Here is a 14,882-nt window from a genome sequence, read left to right on the forward strand (position 1 = left end):
GTTAAAGAGAAGAGAGCTTTGCTATTTTCAAAAGAATGGTCCTTCGTTTTTAAATTTTTAAAGCTAAAATTAAGAGGCAATTTGAAACTACAGAGTAACAATTTCAGACCTAAAGAAAACAAAACAAAATAATGCAAAACAAAATAGGGAACTCAAACCTAGACATTGGTTTCATTTCAAAATTTTATTTTTTTTAGGTTTTTGCAAGGCAAATGGAGTTAAGTGGCTTGCCCAAGGCCACACAGCTAGGTAATTATTAAGTGTCTGAGGCTGCATTTGAACTCAGTTACTCCTGACTCCAGGGCCGGTGCTCTATCCACTGCGCCACGTAGCTGCCCCCCCCCCCAATTTTTTTTCAGTTGTTTCATTGAAGTTAAACATTTTCTTCTAAAACTTCGTAGGAATATGTATCCCTCTGTTAATTATCTGGTATTTCTAATGACTACTGAAATTTAACTTGAACTCAGGTGTATCAAATTTTAGTAAGTAAAATTGATCATAGTTATATTACTTTTAATCATTAGCAATACTATGAAACATCAAATCAAATTAGAGTGCATCAAAAGGACATACCTGATATCGGTGGTACCTCTGAGAAAAAGAAATTAGTGGAGAAATCTGAAGTCTGCCTTTATTGCTTTTCTAATATCTGTAGCTTCATGGCAAAGTCAGAGGTTTTGCCTTTCAAATCCATTATAATTACACTGTGTATCATAGCTATGTGACTCTGAGCAGGTTATTTAACCTTTGTCTCAGTTTTCTCAATTGTATAATGTGGAAAATAATAATAATGTCTTATCAGCATTTATGAAATAAATATATAATGTGCTTAGCATAGTATCTGGCATTACATACAAGTTTATTTCCTTCCTTTCTTCCTTTTTACTGGATTATGGTGTCTCTTTTGGAAACAGTTGGCATAAATATGTAAATATAAATATATATATAATATATATATATATATATTTATATACATGCATACATATATTCATAAATAAAAAATGACATTCTACACTTTCTGCTTTCACTTACTGCTCATAAACTTGCTATCCTATATATCTCTGTATCTTTTCTGTATCTATATCTTATTATTTTCTTTAGGAGGGAGACACTATAGGGAGAAAAAGGTAGAGACAACAAAAGAATAATGGTGGGAACAAGGCAAGATTAGTCTCACATATGTCAGAGGGCACATGTATGAAGAGATATGCTTGTAGGGAGCATGTGTAATCAGTGTAGACTCGAGTCAACTCAAATTTCCAAAGGTAAGGGCCAAATTTATCTTCTATTGATGTAATTGCCCTATTTTCCAATGCTGATCTCAAACATTAATTCGCTGCCAGATCTGTAATTTATGCCAAGTCTATGGGCATGCAGTGTAATTTTTGCCAGGTGTTACTCATTGTTGTCCCCATGGATGCTGTTGGTCACTGCCAAATACAGGTCAATTCAGCATATAATTTTGAAGCTTCTCTCTGTCCTCAAATTTTTATTTCAGTCAGTTTTTAGTTGTATTCCTCAGAACAGTGTTGGCTCTGGCTTTTCTTTTTAACAGTAACTTAAAGCCCACAGATCTAAGCTACAGTTCTATTGGAAACAAAAGAATCTCATACACTCTCATCATAATAAGGAAAAAAAATCTCCATTGTTGTTGTTTTGCTTTAATAGGTACTTTATTAGGTTGTTCATAGAATTTCATATACACATGTTCTAATTGGTGTGGAGGAAAGAGTCTGGTAACTAAGGGAATACTATTCACACACACACGTGTGTGTGTGTTTGTGAGTGTGTGTGAAAGAGACAGAGATAGAGACAGAGAGACACAATCAGAGACAGAGAGATAGAAAGTATTTTTCTTTTATTTAATGGTTTTCACTGAAGTTTTATATCACCCTATTTTTCTGTCATTGATTAAGAATCAGTGAAAAGTTGTCAAGAGATTTTGGGGGTCGGCAGAATAAAAGAGTTATTTTTTTTTTCCTTTCTGAGTGTGATGTTCAAAATAATGTTTGATTTTTAGTTTAAGGGATTATGAGTGTAAATTCACGAATAGGTTCAGATATAAAAGTTCTCCTAAAGTTAAATATAAAATATTTTATTTCACTTATTAAATCTTACCTAGATCATAAGTTTAGTGCCTAAATGTAATATAGGGTTTAAAAATTTATTGAAGGTAAGTCCAATAATATTTTTAAAGAATAAAATATATATGAATATAGACATGGTGACATGCACTTATAATTCCTATGGGGGGGGGGGTCTGCAGGAGGCAGATCTTTTGAGTATCAGGAGTTCTGAACTGCAGTAGGACTGAATCCAATCTTCTGTCGTATCACAAACACATCCAGTACCAATATGGATTATTCCCATTTACTAGACTGTCTAAGGAGGGGAGAACTAACCCAGGGTAGAAAAATGAAGTAGATTAAACATTCTATGCCAGTTACTACTGGTATCAAGCAAGTGACTTGCTTCTGTACTTCCAGCTTTGGCAAGAGAGAGAGAGAGAGAGAGAGAGAGAGAGAGAGAGAGAGAGAGAGAGAGAGAGAGAGAGAAGAACAATTTCAAAAATCTTTCTATCATTGCTCCAGATGAATTTTGTTTCTATATTTTTCGGCTTTTTAAAATAGTTTTTGGTAGTTTGATTGTTATGGCAGTGAATAAGAAGATTGATTTAGGTAGAACTGTTATTTTTATTATACGAAATTGAGCTACATAGAAACAAAATGACATTTTTTTCAGTTTTTAGATCTGACCTTATTTGTATGAAAAGTGCTTTGTTACTGTTCTCATATAGTTTCTGAGTTTGTCTTGGCAGATAGGTTCCCAAGGATTGTATTCTGTTTAAAATTATGTTAAATGGATTTTGTCTTTTTAGCTCTTGCTATTGGTCTGTGTTGGTAATATACAGAAAAGCTGATGATCTATGTAATTTTATTTTATATTTTGCAACTTTATTAAAGTTGATAATTGTTTGAAGTGATTTTTTTAGTATTTAGTATGCCCTTATTTTCACTCATCTGCTAGGAGTAAGAGTTTTATTTCCTTGTTGCCTATTCTAATTGCATCAATTTTATTTTCTTCTCTTATTGTTAAAGCTAACATTTCTAATACAGTACTGAATAATAGAGCTGATAATGGTCATCCTTGATTCACCCTTGATCTTATTAGGAATGCCCCTAGTTTATCTCCATTACATATAATGCTTGCTAATGATTTTAGATAGATAAAGCTTATAAATTTTTCAACTGATATTTTATTTTTCCATTTATATATTATGGAAGGTTTTGAATATTCATCCACAAGCATATATATATTCTGAAGTTACATAATTTCCTTCCATCCTCCTTTCCCACTGCCTTCCCTGAGGTGACAAACATTCAGGTAAATATTGTACATATACATTTGTGCTTAACATGTTTATAGATTAGTCATTTTGGATATGAGGAATTAGGAATAAGGGAAATAAAAACAAATTATGGAATAGGAAAGAAATAGGTAAGAGAAATTTTTAAAAACTGAATTCAGTGTTCGTTCAGATTCTGTTTAGTTTTTTGTGTGTTTTGTTTGATTTTGTTTTGTTTTCCTCTGGATGGGGATATCACTGTCGATAGCAGGTCTCCGAGGGTTGTCTTAGCTCTCTAAACTTCTGAGGGGAGCTGCATCCATCAAGGCTGATCAACTCACAATGTTGCTGGTAATGTGTACAATATTCTCTTGATTCTGTTCCCTCCACTCAGCATCAGAACCTATAATTCGCTTGATGCTTCTACAGAGACTGACTATTCATGTTCTTATAGAACAAAAATAATCCAGATAAAGATTATAAATTTTAGGAAAACTCCAATTTATTCCTAATCTGACTAGACTTTTTAGTTGGAAGACTGGGCTGCATTTTGTCAAATGCTTTTGCAGCATCTTTTAAGGTAATTATATAATTTCTATTAACTTTTTTATTGATATTGCCAATTATTCTGATGGTTTTACTAATATGAACCAATTCTGCACTTCTGGTTAAAAATCCTACCTGACAATAGTGTATTATACTAGCAATAATTTCTTTTCTCTTTGATTAAATTTTAATTAAAATTTTGGCATCCGTGTTCATAAGGGATATTTATCTATAATTTTCTTCAATTTGGCATTTCCCTGATTTAGCTATCAGCACCATGTTGGTAACATAAAATGAATTTGGCAGAACTCCTTCACCTTTTTATCAAATAGTTTATATAGAATTAGAATGAATTGTGTTTTAAATGTTTGGTAGAATTCAATTGTAAGCCCATCTGGTGCTTGGGATTTTTTAGGGGGGTTATTGATAGATTCTTCAATTTCTGTTTTTGTAAATGGAGTTATTTAAGTATTTTATTATTTCTTCTGTTAATCTGGGCAGTAAATATCCATGCATTTCACTTATGTTGTCAGGTTTGTTGGCATACAGTCAGGCAAAAAGCTCCAAATTTTGCTTTAATATCTTCTTCATTGGTGGTAGAACCACCCTTTTTATTTTTGATACTGGTAATTCATTTTTCTTTTCTCTTTTTTAAAATCAGATTAACCAAGGGTTCATATATTTTATTAATTTTTTAAATAAAACCAACTCAGAGCTTTAAAATGACAGAAACTATTGAAACGTTTCCTTAATTTCAATCTTATAAATTTCACCTTTGATTTTCATCATTTCTAAATTGTTCTTTAAATGGAAATTTTTAATTCATTCTTTTTCAGACTTTCTTAATTGCATCTTCAATTCTTTGCTCTCCTTTTTTCTATTTTATTAATTTAAGTATTTAGAAATAAAAATTTCTTATAACATCTACTTTGACTGCAACCTACAAGTTTTTGTATGATGTCTCATCATTGACTTGGATAAAATTATTATTTTATGATTTATAGTTTGATACACTCATTTTTTTATGGTTTTGCAAGGCAAAAGGAGTTAAGTGATTTGCCTAAGGACATGCAGCTAGGTAATTATTAAGTGTCTGAAGCCACATTTGAACTCAGGTACTCCTCACACTAGGGCAGGTGCTCTATCTACTGCATCACCTAGTCACCCCTACACTCATTCTTTATATTCCTTTCTATACCCAATGAATTTTCTTCAAAGGTATTTCATATCTAACTTTTCTAAACCTCTATTCACCTTCTTAACTTCCTTCTTTCTTATTATGTGGTTAGATTTTTCTAATTCTGAGAGAACAAAGTTGAAGTCCACCTAGAACAATTTTGTTTTTTTTTTTGTTTTCCTGTAACTCATTTAGCTTCTGTTCTACGTATTTGGATGTCATATCACTTGATGCATATATGCTTAATATTGATATTCTTTATCTTTTGCATGTTTTAAGAAACTCCCTTTCTTATCATTTTTAATTAGCTCTATTTTTTTCTCTGCTTTGTCTGAAATAAGGCTTGCCACCTTGCATTTCTTTTGGTTCAGATGAAACATAATATATTTTGCTCCAAGATTACCTCTACCTTTTGTGCATCTACTTCAAATGTGTATCTTGTAAACCACATATTGTAAAATTCTTGTTTTTAATCTTCTCTCTTGTCCTCTTCCATTTTAATGAATTTTTATACACATTTATACTTATGATTGCTAACTCTGTATTTCCCTCCATTCTATTTTTCCTCTTTTTGTAATTTTCTTTCTTTCTCCTTATCATTCCTACCAGAGTTTTACTTCTAAATTCTGCCTCTTGACTAGCCCTCTATTAAATCATTGCTCTTCACTTTCTCTCTCCTTTTCCCCTTTTACTTTGTGTGAACTTTTATTTTAACTTCACCCTTACTTTTACATTCCCCCCATTTTATTTATTTTGAAAAATTACATTTTTTCCCCTAATCTTGCTTCCCACCTCCCTCCCCCACAGAAGGCAGTCTGTTATTCTTTACATTGTTTCCATGGTATATGTTGATCTAAGTAGAATGTGATGAGAGAGAAATCATATCCTTAAGAAAGAAAAATAATGTATAAGGGATAGCAAAACTACATAACTTTTTTAAAGTAAAGGTAATAGTCTTTATTCTTTGTTAAAGCTCCACAATTCTTCCTCTGGATGACCTATGGCATTCTTCATTGCAGATAGCACAAAATTGTGCCTGATTGTTGCACTAATGGAATGAGCAAGTCCAACAAGATTGATTGTCACCCCATGTTGCTATTAGGGTGTACAATGTTCTTCTGGTTCTGCTCATCTCACTCAACATCAGTTCATGCAAATCCCCTCCAGGCTTCCCTGAATTCCTATCCTTATGGGTTTTCTAACAGAAAAATAATGTTTCATGACATACATATACCACAGTTTATTAAGCCATATCCCCAATTGAAGTACCTTCACTTAATTTCCAATTCTTTGCCACCACAAACAGGTCTGCTATGAATATTTTTATGCAAGTGATGATTTCTACTGTTTTTCATAATCTCTTCAGGGTATAGACCCAGTAGTGGTATTGCTGGATCAAAGGGTATGCAACATTTTCCGCCTCTATTTTATCCACTCCCATATTCCCCTTTCTTTCCCCCCTCCCACTTCCCTTGTAGGGTTATATAAATTTCTAAACTCAATTGGAAATTTGGATCAAGTTTATTAAGAGTAATACTTCCTCAGTGCTAAGACGTTTCTTTCCTTCTCTCTAGTATAGTAGGTACTTTTTGCCTCTTCATATGGTGTTATTTATCCTCTACTTCACTGACTTCTAGTTTCTCCTAGTACAAGCCTTCTTTTCATGTTAGGGGCAGCTAGGTGGTGCAGTGGATAGAGGACCATCCCTGAATCAGGAGGATCTGAGTTCAAATCCAAGTTCTGACACTTGATATTTATTAATTGTGTGACCTTAAAGAAATCACTTAAGCCCAATGCCTGGCAAAAAAAAAAAATAGACATGGCGGGACAGCTAGGTAGCACAGTGGATAGAGCACTGGCACTGGAGTCAGGAGGGTCTGAGTTCAAATCTGGCCTCAGACACTTAACAATTACCTAGCTGTGTGACCTTCTGCAAGTCACTCAATCCCATTGCCTTGCAAAAACTAAAAGTAACAATTTAAAAAGTAGAAGTACAATTCTCAAGATTTAATTGATTGATAACTGTCATTGACTCACAACCATTTCATTTTCATAGCCTCGGACCAAAACTGTCCCTAAACTGTCCCATTAGAAATATAATTCTCAAGAATTATAAACATCATCAAATTATAATTAATTTTTATCCTATCCTCTTTCCACATACACTCCTTCCAACTATTCTTATAGAAATATGAGCTAAAGTATCTGGTAAAGCATCATCATTTTCATGATCAATCTATATCTGCATCCTCTGTGTAAGTCTGCTTCTTTTAACTAATCTAAAAGAAACACAATTCCAAAGAGTTACAAATATTTTCTTCCCAGGTAAGGATTACTTAGATTAAAATTATTGATGAACATAGTTTCCCCTTTCCATATGCCTTTCTATTCAATTCTTATAAAAGTGTGTCCTCTATTTTGTTGAAATCCATATTTTTTTCCCAGAATGAATTTGCTGGATTTTGCAGGAGAGATGATTCATGCTTGTAACCAAGCTCCTTTGGTATCCAAAATCTACTATTACATACCCTCCTATTCTTTAAATGTTGAGCTTGGTAAGCCCTCAATAATCCTGGTAGCTCCCTAGTATTTAAATTGCCTTTGTTTAACTGTTTGCTATATTTTCTTATTTAACTGAGAATTCTGAAATTTGGGCTACAACATTCCTTAGTTTTTTTGGGGGGATCTCTGAGAGTGATCTATGGATTCCTTCAAGTACTATTGTGTCTTCTTGTTCTAGGACAGTAGTTCAGTTTTCCATAATCATTTCCTGAAAGATAATGTCTAGGTTCTTTTTATGATTGTGATTTTTCTCAGTCATATTCAGTAATAATTCTTAAATTATATCTCCTCAGTCTATTTTCCAGTTTGATCATTTTTCTTGAGAGGTATTTATATTTCCTTCTATTTTTTCAAACTTTGGTTTTCTTTGATGGAATCTTGTTGACTCATAAATTCATCAGTTTCTACTTGTTCAATTTTAGTTTTTAGGGTTTTATTTTCAGTTCATTTTTATGTTTCCTTTTATAATTAATTTTACTTTTTTCATGAATTATATTTTTGCAATTGGTAGATTTTACTTTTTAATGAGTTACATTCCTTTTCCCACTGTTAATTTTCATTTTTAAAGATTTCCTTTTTCATTTGTTCAATTATACTTTAAAAGGTATGATTTCTTTTTCCATTGGACTAATTTTACTTTTGAAGATATTGTTTTCTTCAGTCAATTTTCCGTAATTATCAAGAATGACTCATATTTTTCCTCCATTTCCTCCTTCTTTGGTGTTTTAAAATTCTTTTAAAATTCTTTCAAGAGGTCTTTCATATTCATGAACCCCTCTGAACTTCACAAGTAGGCCTTTTGTTATTGTTCTCCTTAGATGGCATTCTTATTGCCTAATCAAAATACTATCTATCTTTGTTTAGTGTCATTCTGCTTCTGGAGCATAGAGGATATAGTCCCAAAGCTTTTGTCCTGGGGTCAGGGCTCCCTAGCTTACCACAGAACAGTCATGTTGTTTATGGCTTTTTTAAGTGCTCACAGTTTACTGGGGTTGTCCCACACAGTCCACCTTTTCCAGTTAGCATTCCTGAGCTAGAACTTTGCCTTCTGAATTGTGTTTAGGACCCTTAGGGCTGGGCCACTATAACACTGGGACCTTACAGGCCCTATGTCTAAGACTCTCACCATCCCCTACTATATTCCCAGCTCTCCCACCTACCCTGGGCTATATCCTCTTTTGCCCACTTGAGACTGACCTTTTCTGAAATTCTTCCACTATATCTTAAGTTGAGAACTTCCTGTACTCTTGTTTTGTTTTGTTTTGGGGGCTTTTTCTGGCTTCTTTCATTTAAAATCTGTTTAGAGGCATCACTAAAAGTTGTTTTGGAAAGAATTCCATGAGCTTCCTAGCCCAGTAAGCAACAAAATTAATCTGGGATGGAAGACATGCGTTTTGAACTGAATTAAGATGTTAAGCAGTTTCTTTACCAGAAGACAAATAGTCACCAGAGCTGGAGAGGACTTTTCGGGAACAAATTCAGAGGATGCTGAAGGACATTGGATGCCTCTGAGGGAGAAGAGAAAGGATAAGAGAGGAGAGATACTGAAGCAGTTCCATCTCCACCATCTCTCACCTATGTGTACATTGTTTATCTGTAACTAACCCTTGACTCTGTAAGGGTGACACCCCTACTTGTGCCCTTCTCCTTATGGAAAGGACGAGGGGAGGCAGGGTTAAAATTATCTCCATTGAGAGAGAAAGAGAGATTAGTGGGTGGCAGTACCCCTGGGTCTGACCTAGATTCTCAGTCCCTGATTAGAGGTGCACTGTGGCACAGAATTCTGATCCAGAAGAGAGAAACACCAGTGGCATATGACTGAGTCAGTTCAGGGTGAATATTGTTTATAACTTGACTGGGCAGGATATTTACCTGGGGAGTAGAATATGTCTGAATATGTCCAGAAGTGTGGTGCATATATTCTGGATTGTACAACTTAGAGATAGGTGGCCTCAGACTCATGTGAGATTAATGATGGTACCTGGATCCTTTGTAAAGATGTGCAAACTGGGGCATTTATTAAGGGAAACTGATTGTGACTTAGTATGGACTTGCAAGGAAAGTGCAGAAATGACCATTTGCAAGAAAAATAATTTAAGGAACAATGCTAGGTATATTAGCTCTTCTTGGGGTTGATCCAAAGACACAAAATCAGGAATTTAGCTTGATCAATTTTGGAGCCAGGAAGACCTTTCTAAAGACATTGGTATAAAAACTTGCAGTGGAAAGAGATGCAGTAACTTTGGAAATGTACCTATTAGCATGATGATTATAGGGCTTATTTGAAAGGGTCCCTGGGAAGTAAGGAGGTGATCAGGGAGTTGTTATTTAGACTTAAGGGCCAAATCAGAAATTTGAAGAAATCTCATCAAAATAAAGAGGAGCGATTGTGTGGAATAAAGTTTGGAGATTTCTTCAGTAAAATATTATAGATTGAATTTGGTTAGCAATTTGCCCCTCCTTGACAAAGCAAACTCCTGGGATATTGATAAGGAGTCAACTGACTTCATCTTATCTGTTGATGTCTGGAGAATCATTCAATTCCTGGGACTAAAGAGATAATCTGGTTTCAGTTTGAATTTTATGTTCTTTTCCCTAGATTAGTTTGCTTTTTTTGAATTCTATGCCCCTTTCCCTAGGGTAGTTTTCAAGTTTAGATTATAAGACCACATTCCTCATTAATGAGGGTGGGTCAGTTGGGGGGGGGGCGGGGAATCCAGTTAGGATAAATGTGATTCTTGGGCCTTTTTCTTTTGCCTCAATTTCTCTAATTGATTATGGCCCATTTCTTAAGAAATGAATAAAGCCTTCTCTTCATAAAAAAAAAATATGAAACTCATTAACATGCAAATGGATGAATGTTGAAAACTATCTTTTCATGTAATTGAAAAAAATTAAATTAAGTAACTATAATTGAATGAATGAGTAAATAAATAGATGAATAAATAAAATATAATTAAACTAGAATTATTTATGATTTCATATATTCCAGTTTATAATCAAAGGCTATTATTTTTTCTGAAATATCAATATTAATAAGTTAAAGATAGTATTGTATCTGAAGAACTGAACTTTGTTTTTAAATCATGTGGTATTATCTATCACTAAAAGAAATTAACATTATCATTTCAATTTGATTTAGTTTCATGGATTAAGCAAAATTATGTGACTTTGGTTTGATGCATTTTTCCTTTAAATTAGAACAATTAAAATTAGAAACATTATTTCAAGAAAACTATTTCCATCTTGATGAACCATTGAGAGTAAATCTTGCCAATAAGTCTCATAATTCATCATAATATTGATTTTGATCACTGTGCAGTCATTCCAACACTGGGACAATCAACATTTAATAAGATAAAACAGAGTAAATTTTCCAGCAGTGATTAAATATGACTGGTATCCATATTCAAACGATGTCCTTTGAATGCAATAGAAATAGATTTGCTTCCAAATTTGGATTCCCCTCATCTGAATGTGGTAAAAAAAAAATATTCCCTTTAAATGATTCTTTCCTATTGCTTATTTTAGCAAGTTCTATTAAGTAAAAGCAAAGAATATATACCAAATGTAGCATCATTTTGGTTTCAGTGTAGAACTTTTATAGGATTTCACTTAATTTCTTCTCCAATGCCTAATTATGGTATAATGGTGACCTGAACAAAGAACAAAAACATAACCTGTAAGTAGCTGTACCAGCTGTCCCACTGGGGACCCAACTAGAACTGACCAAGTGAACAACACAGTTCTCTCCATTTTTACCCTTTCCTTGTCTTCCTTTCCCTTCCCTTCCCTCCCCAATCCTTTTCTTATTTTTCCTTCCCTTCCATTCCCTTACCTTTTATTTTTCTTCTCTTCTTTTCCTCCCCCCATTCCTCTGTCCACCCAAGGTTTCATAATCATATATGTGATGTTCTGCTCAAAGAAATGTATCTTTTTTCCTGAAAGATATCTTGTGGTTTCCAATCTAGATTTCTTTTTTTTTTAACAATCACACTTTTAACCCAAATCATTTTGGCTCTCATTGATTGACTAACATTCTTCCCCAGCCCAAAGCCACAGGGTCATTTATTAGTCATGATTGTTCAGAGGAAATGTGAATACCAATTGTTTCTGTTTTAGCCAGAAAACCCTGATTTTCTTTCCAGAATTCATGTTTTGTGTTTAGGTAAACAAGGCCATTCTTTGCCTCAGTTCTTATCTAACCTTAGTCACAGATTAGACATTGCCTCAATTAAACTGACACCTGGGAAAGACCTTAGCTTAAAAGGGTCAAAGTCTCCCACTACATCCAGGAATATCTCTAGTTGTTCTGAACCATATCTTGCCACTGGATCCAGCTGGCCCCTGAGGAGAGAGTGTCTGTTGACTTTGCTCACCCTTCCTTCACTTACATTCAATTTATTTGCAAGTCTTGACTTCACCTTCTTGATGTCCTTGTTTTCTTTGAGAATGAAAGATAAACAAAACAGGTACATAAACTTAGAACCAGAAGCTACCATAAATATCACATGGTCCAATTCCATTATTTCATCATTTAGAAAAGAGAGTCATCAGGGGAATAAATGAATTCACTAGATCACAAAACCACTAAAGGTCCAAGAAGTGACCTTAGGAATGAGATTATTAACTTCATGTCTAGCGCTTTGTCTAGTAAACCATAAGTGTTTTGTAAAATTCCCCCTGTTTAATTATAGATATGTGATTGACCATAATATGATGACTTTTTAATAACAATGACAAAAAATTGTGATCCACTGAGGTATAGGGAAGTTTTAATCAGGAATAACCTACACACTGATTTTACTGATCCTTGAAGACTTTTATTATTATATGCTACAGTAATGCCAGAATTATACTCTATACATAATTGAATGATTTTTGAAGTCACAGGTGTGGAGCATAGGTAAATCCAAGTACTGTAATGCTCCTCAGCAGTCATCTACACCAACCCAAAAGTGAGCAAAATCTAGTTGACAAGTGGTCATGAAGCTTTTGCTCAAAGAATTTAACTAAAGGGGGTACTATTCCTTGCCAAGATTGCCCATTCAACTTAGATTAGCATATATTTGTATGTCATATTTTGATAAACTAGCCTAAAATTCCTCTGTTTGAACTCTCTATCTATCTATTCCTTTAGCTTTGACTTCTAAGAATAAGAAAAAAATATTATCCCTTTGGATATGGTAGTTCCTCATACTCTAACCATAAATCTTTTGTTCTCCATATGAACATCACTCATTTTTTCAAATCATTCTCATGTGGCATGGATTAAACACCTTTGACCAGTTTGATTGCTTGTCCCATAAATATTCAGAATTTTTAATAATTTTTCCCATATTGGGATATAGAGAACTATATATGGTATTTCACATGTAAACAGAAGAGAAAGGTTTACTAGTCTTTCAAGTTTTTAGCCTTGGTTATTATACTTTTCAATGCAGCTTAGATTCACATTTATTTATTTTTAATTCATTTCACACTATTCACTTATATTAATTTAAATTCACAAGACAATTATTAGGTAACTCTAGAAAACTTACTTAAACTCGGTTTCCACTTCGGTAAAATGGAATAATAATGTGGCTACCTCCCAGAGCTATTGAGATGCTCAAATGAAATAATATTTATAAAAAAAACCTTACCAAAATGTCTGGTTCATTATGGGTACCTTTTAAGTGTTATTACTACTACTAATATTACTATGACTATTACTACTACTAGTACATCCTATAGATGACAGGCATCAGAGCAAGAGTCCGTAATATGAGATCATATAGGAAATCATCAATTCCATATGGGAACAAAATTAAGGAAATGATCAAATAGAGCTACTATTCATATTTCTTAAAAAGCTTTACAAGTTAAGTTCCTTTCAATTCTGACATTAACTATCGTTAGTGTAAACTATTCTACTGAAAATCAATGAAAATTAGATAATTCAGACATTCTAAATAGCATGACATTTACTGAGTGTTAAGGAAGTGAGTAGGTGGAGCAGTGAATTATGCCTGTGGAAAGGAAATACTGTTCATTGAGAAGATAGGGATAGGAAATTCAAGTTTTCATTTGGATTAAAGGTTTTTTTCCAAGGTAAGCCCTTTCAATTTTTATTAGGTGATATCTTCATCAAGTCACTTATTTTCTTTTCAATCATCAGATATGGTTCAGTCATGCCAACTTGTTATCTGCCCTACCAGTGTCCTTTTCCTCTATACCTAGGTCACTACTATCTTCCATATTCAAACTCCAGACAACATATCTCAAGGGAATGTTAATATACTCAGAATTTGAGTTCCTACCCTGGAAATAAATCATCATCTTGCTTGGGAAAGAAAAGAGCACAAACACATATTCTATAATATCTCAGTACAGAACATAGCTCAGAACATTCATTTTAGGTCAGTGCAAATGCTTAGCCTGGCTGCATTACTTTAGGACTTTTTTAACTTTTCTATCATTCTCCAAGTTAGGTATTTTCCCTAATCTCTCTTTCCACTCCTAACCTTCACATTCAGTTTCACTTTTCTATGTTGTTTTTAATTTCCTTTTTATTCTGTCATTCCCCTATTAGATTATAAACTCATTGAGGGCAAGAGTTGTCTTTTTTTTAATAATTTCCAGCATGTTGCACTATCTGTCATATAATAATCAGCTAATAAATTATTATTGACTAATCGATTAGCTATCTAGCTAGTCTCAAAGTGCTCTAATATCTGTCTTGTCATCATTGCCTTATTCTCTTGCTTCGCTTCCTCTGCACACTATAATCATGTCAATAGTAGATTAGTGCAGTTAACTTTCCTATAACTCCCTATACCTTCCCTGAGATATTTCAGATTGACCACCTTTCTACCACATGAATTGTTTCTCCTTATTAGAAAGCATGCTCATTGAGAACAGGGATTGCCTCACTTTTGTATTTGTAACAGCAATGATTACTACAGTGCTGGATATATAGTAAGAGCTAAATATTTTTTTTTCATCTTTATTCATTCTTTATTCATCTCTCAACTTCTATTTTCAGTGCCAGGTAATCATGTTTTTAGATTTATATTGTTTACTCATGAATGGACTTCGTGTTTTTGGGTTTCTTACTTAAATCATCTGCATGCTGGATCCAAGATATTCTAAAATTTATGCTTTTATAATACTCAAATTGCTCAAATTGCCCACACTGGCAAGTACAAACATTTCATCCTTCTACTTCAAACTATTCATGATATAATCCAGATAAATGTAAACTCCTTG

This window comes from Macrotis lagotis, chromosome 6 (assembly GCF_037893015.1).
Source record: "Macrotis lagotis isolate mMagLag1 chromosome 6, bilby.v1.9.chrom.fasta, whole genome shotgun sequence".
Taxonomy (NCBI): Eukaryota; Metazoa; Chordata; class Mammalia; order Peramelemorphia; family Peramelidae; genus Macrotis; species Macrotis lagotis.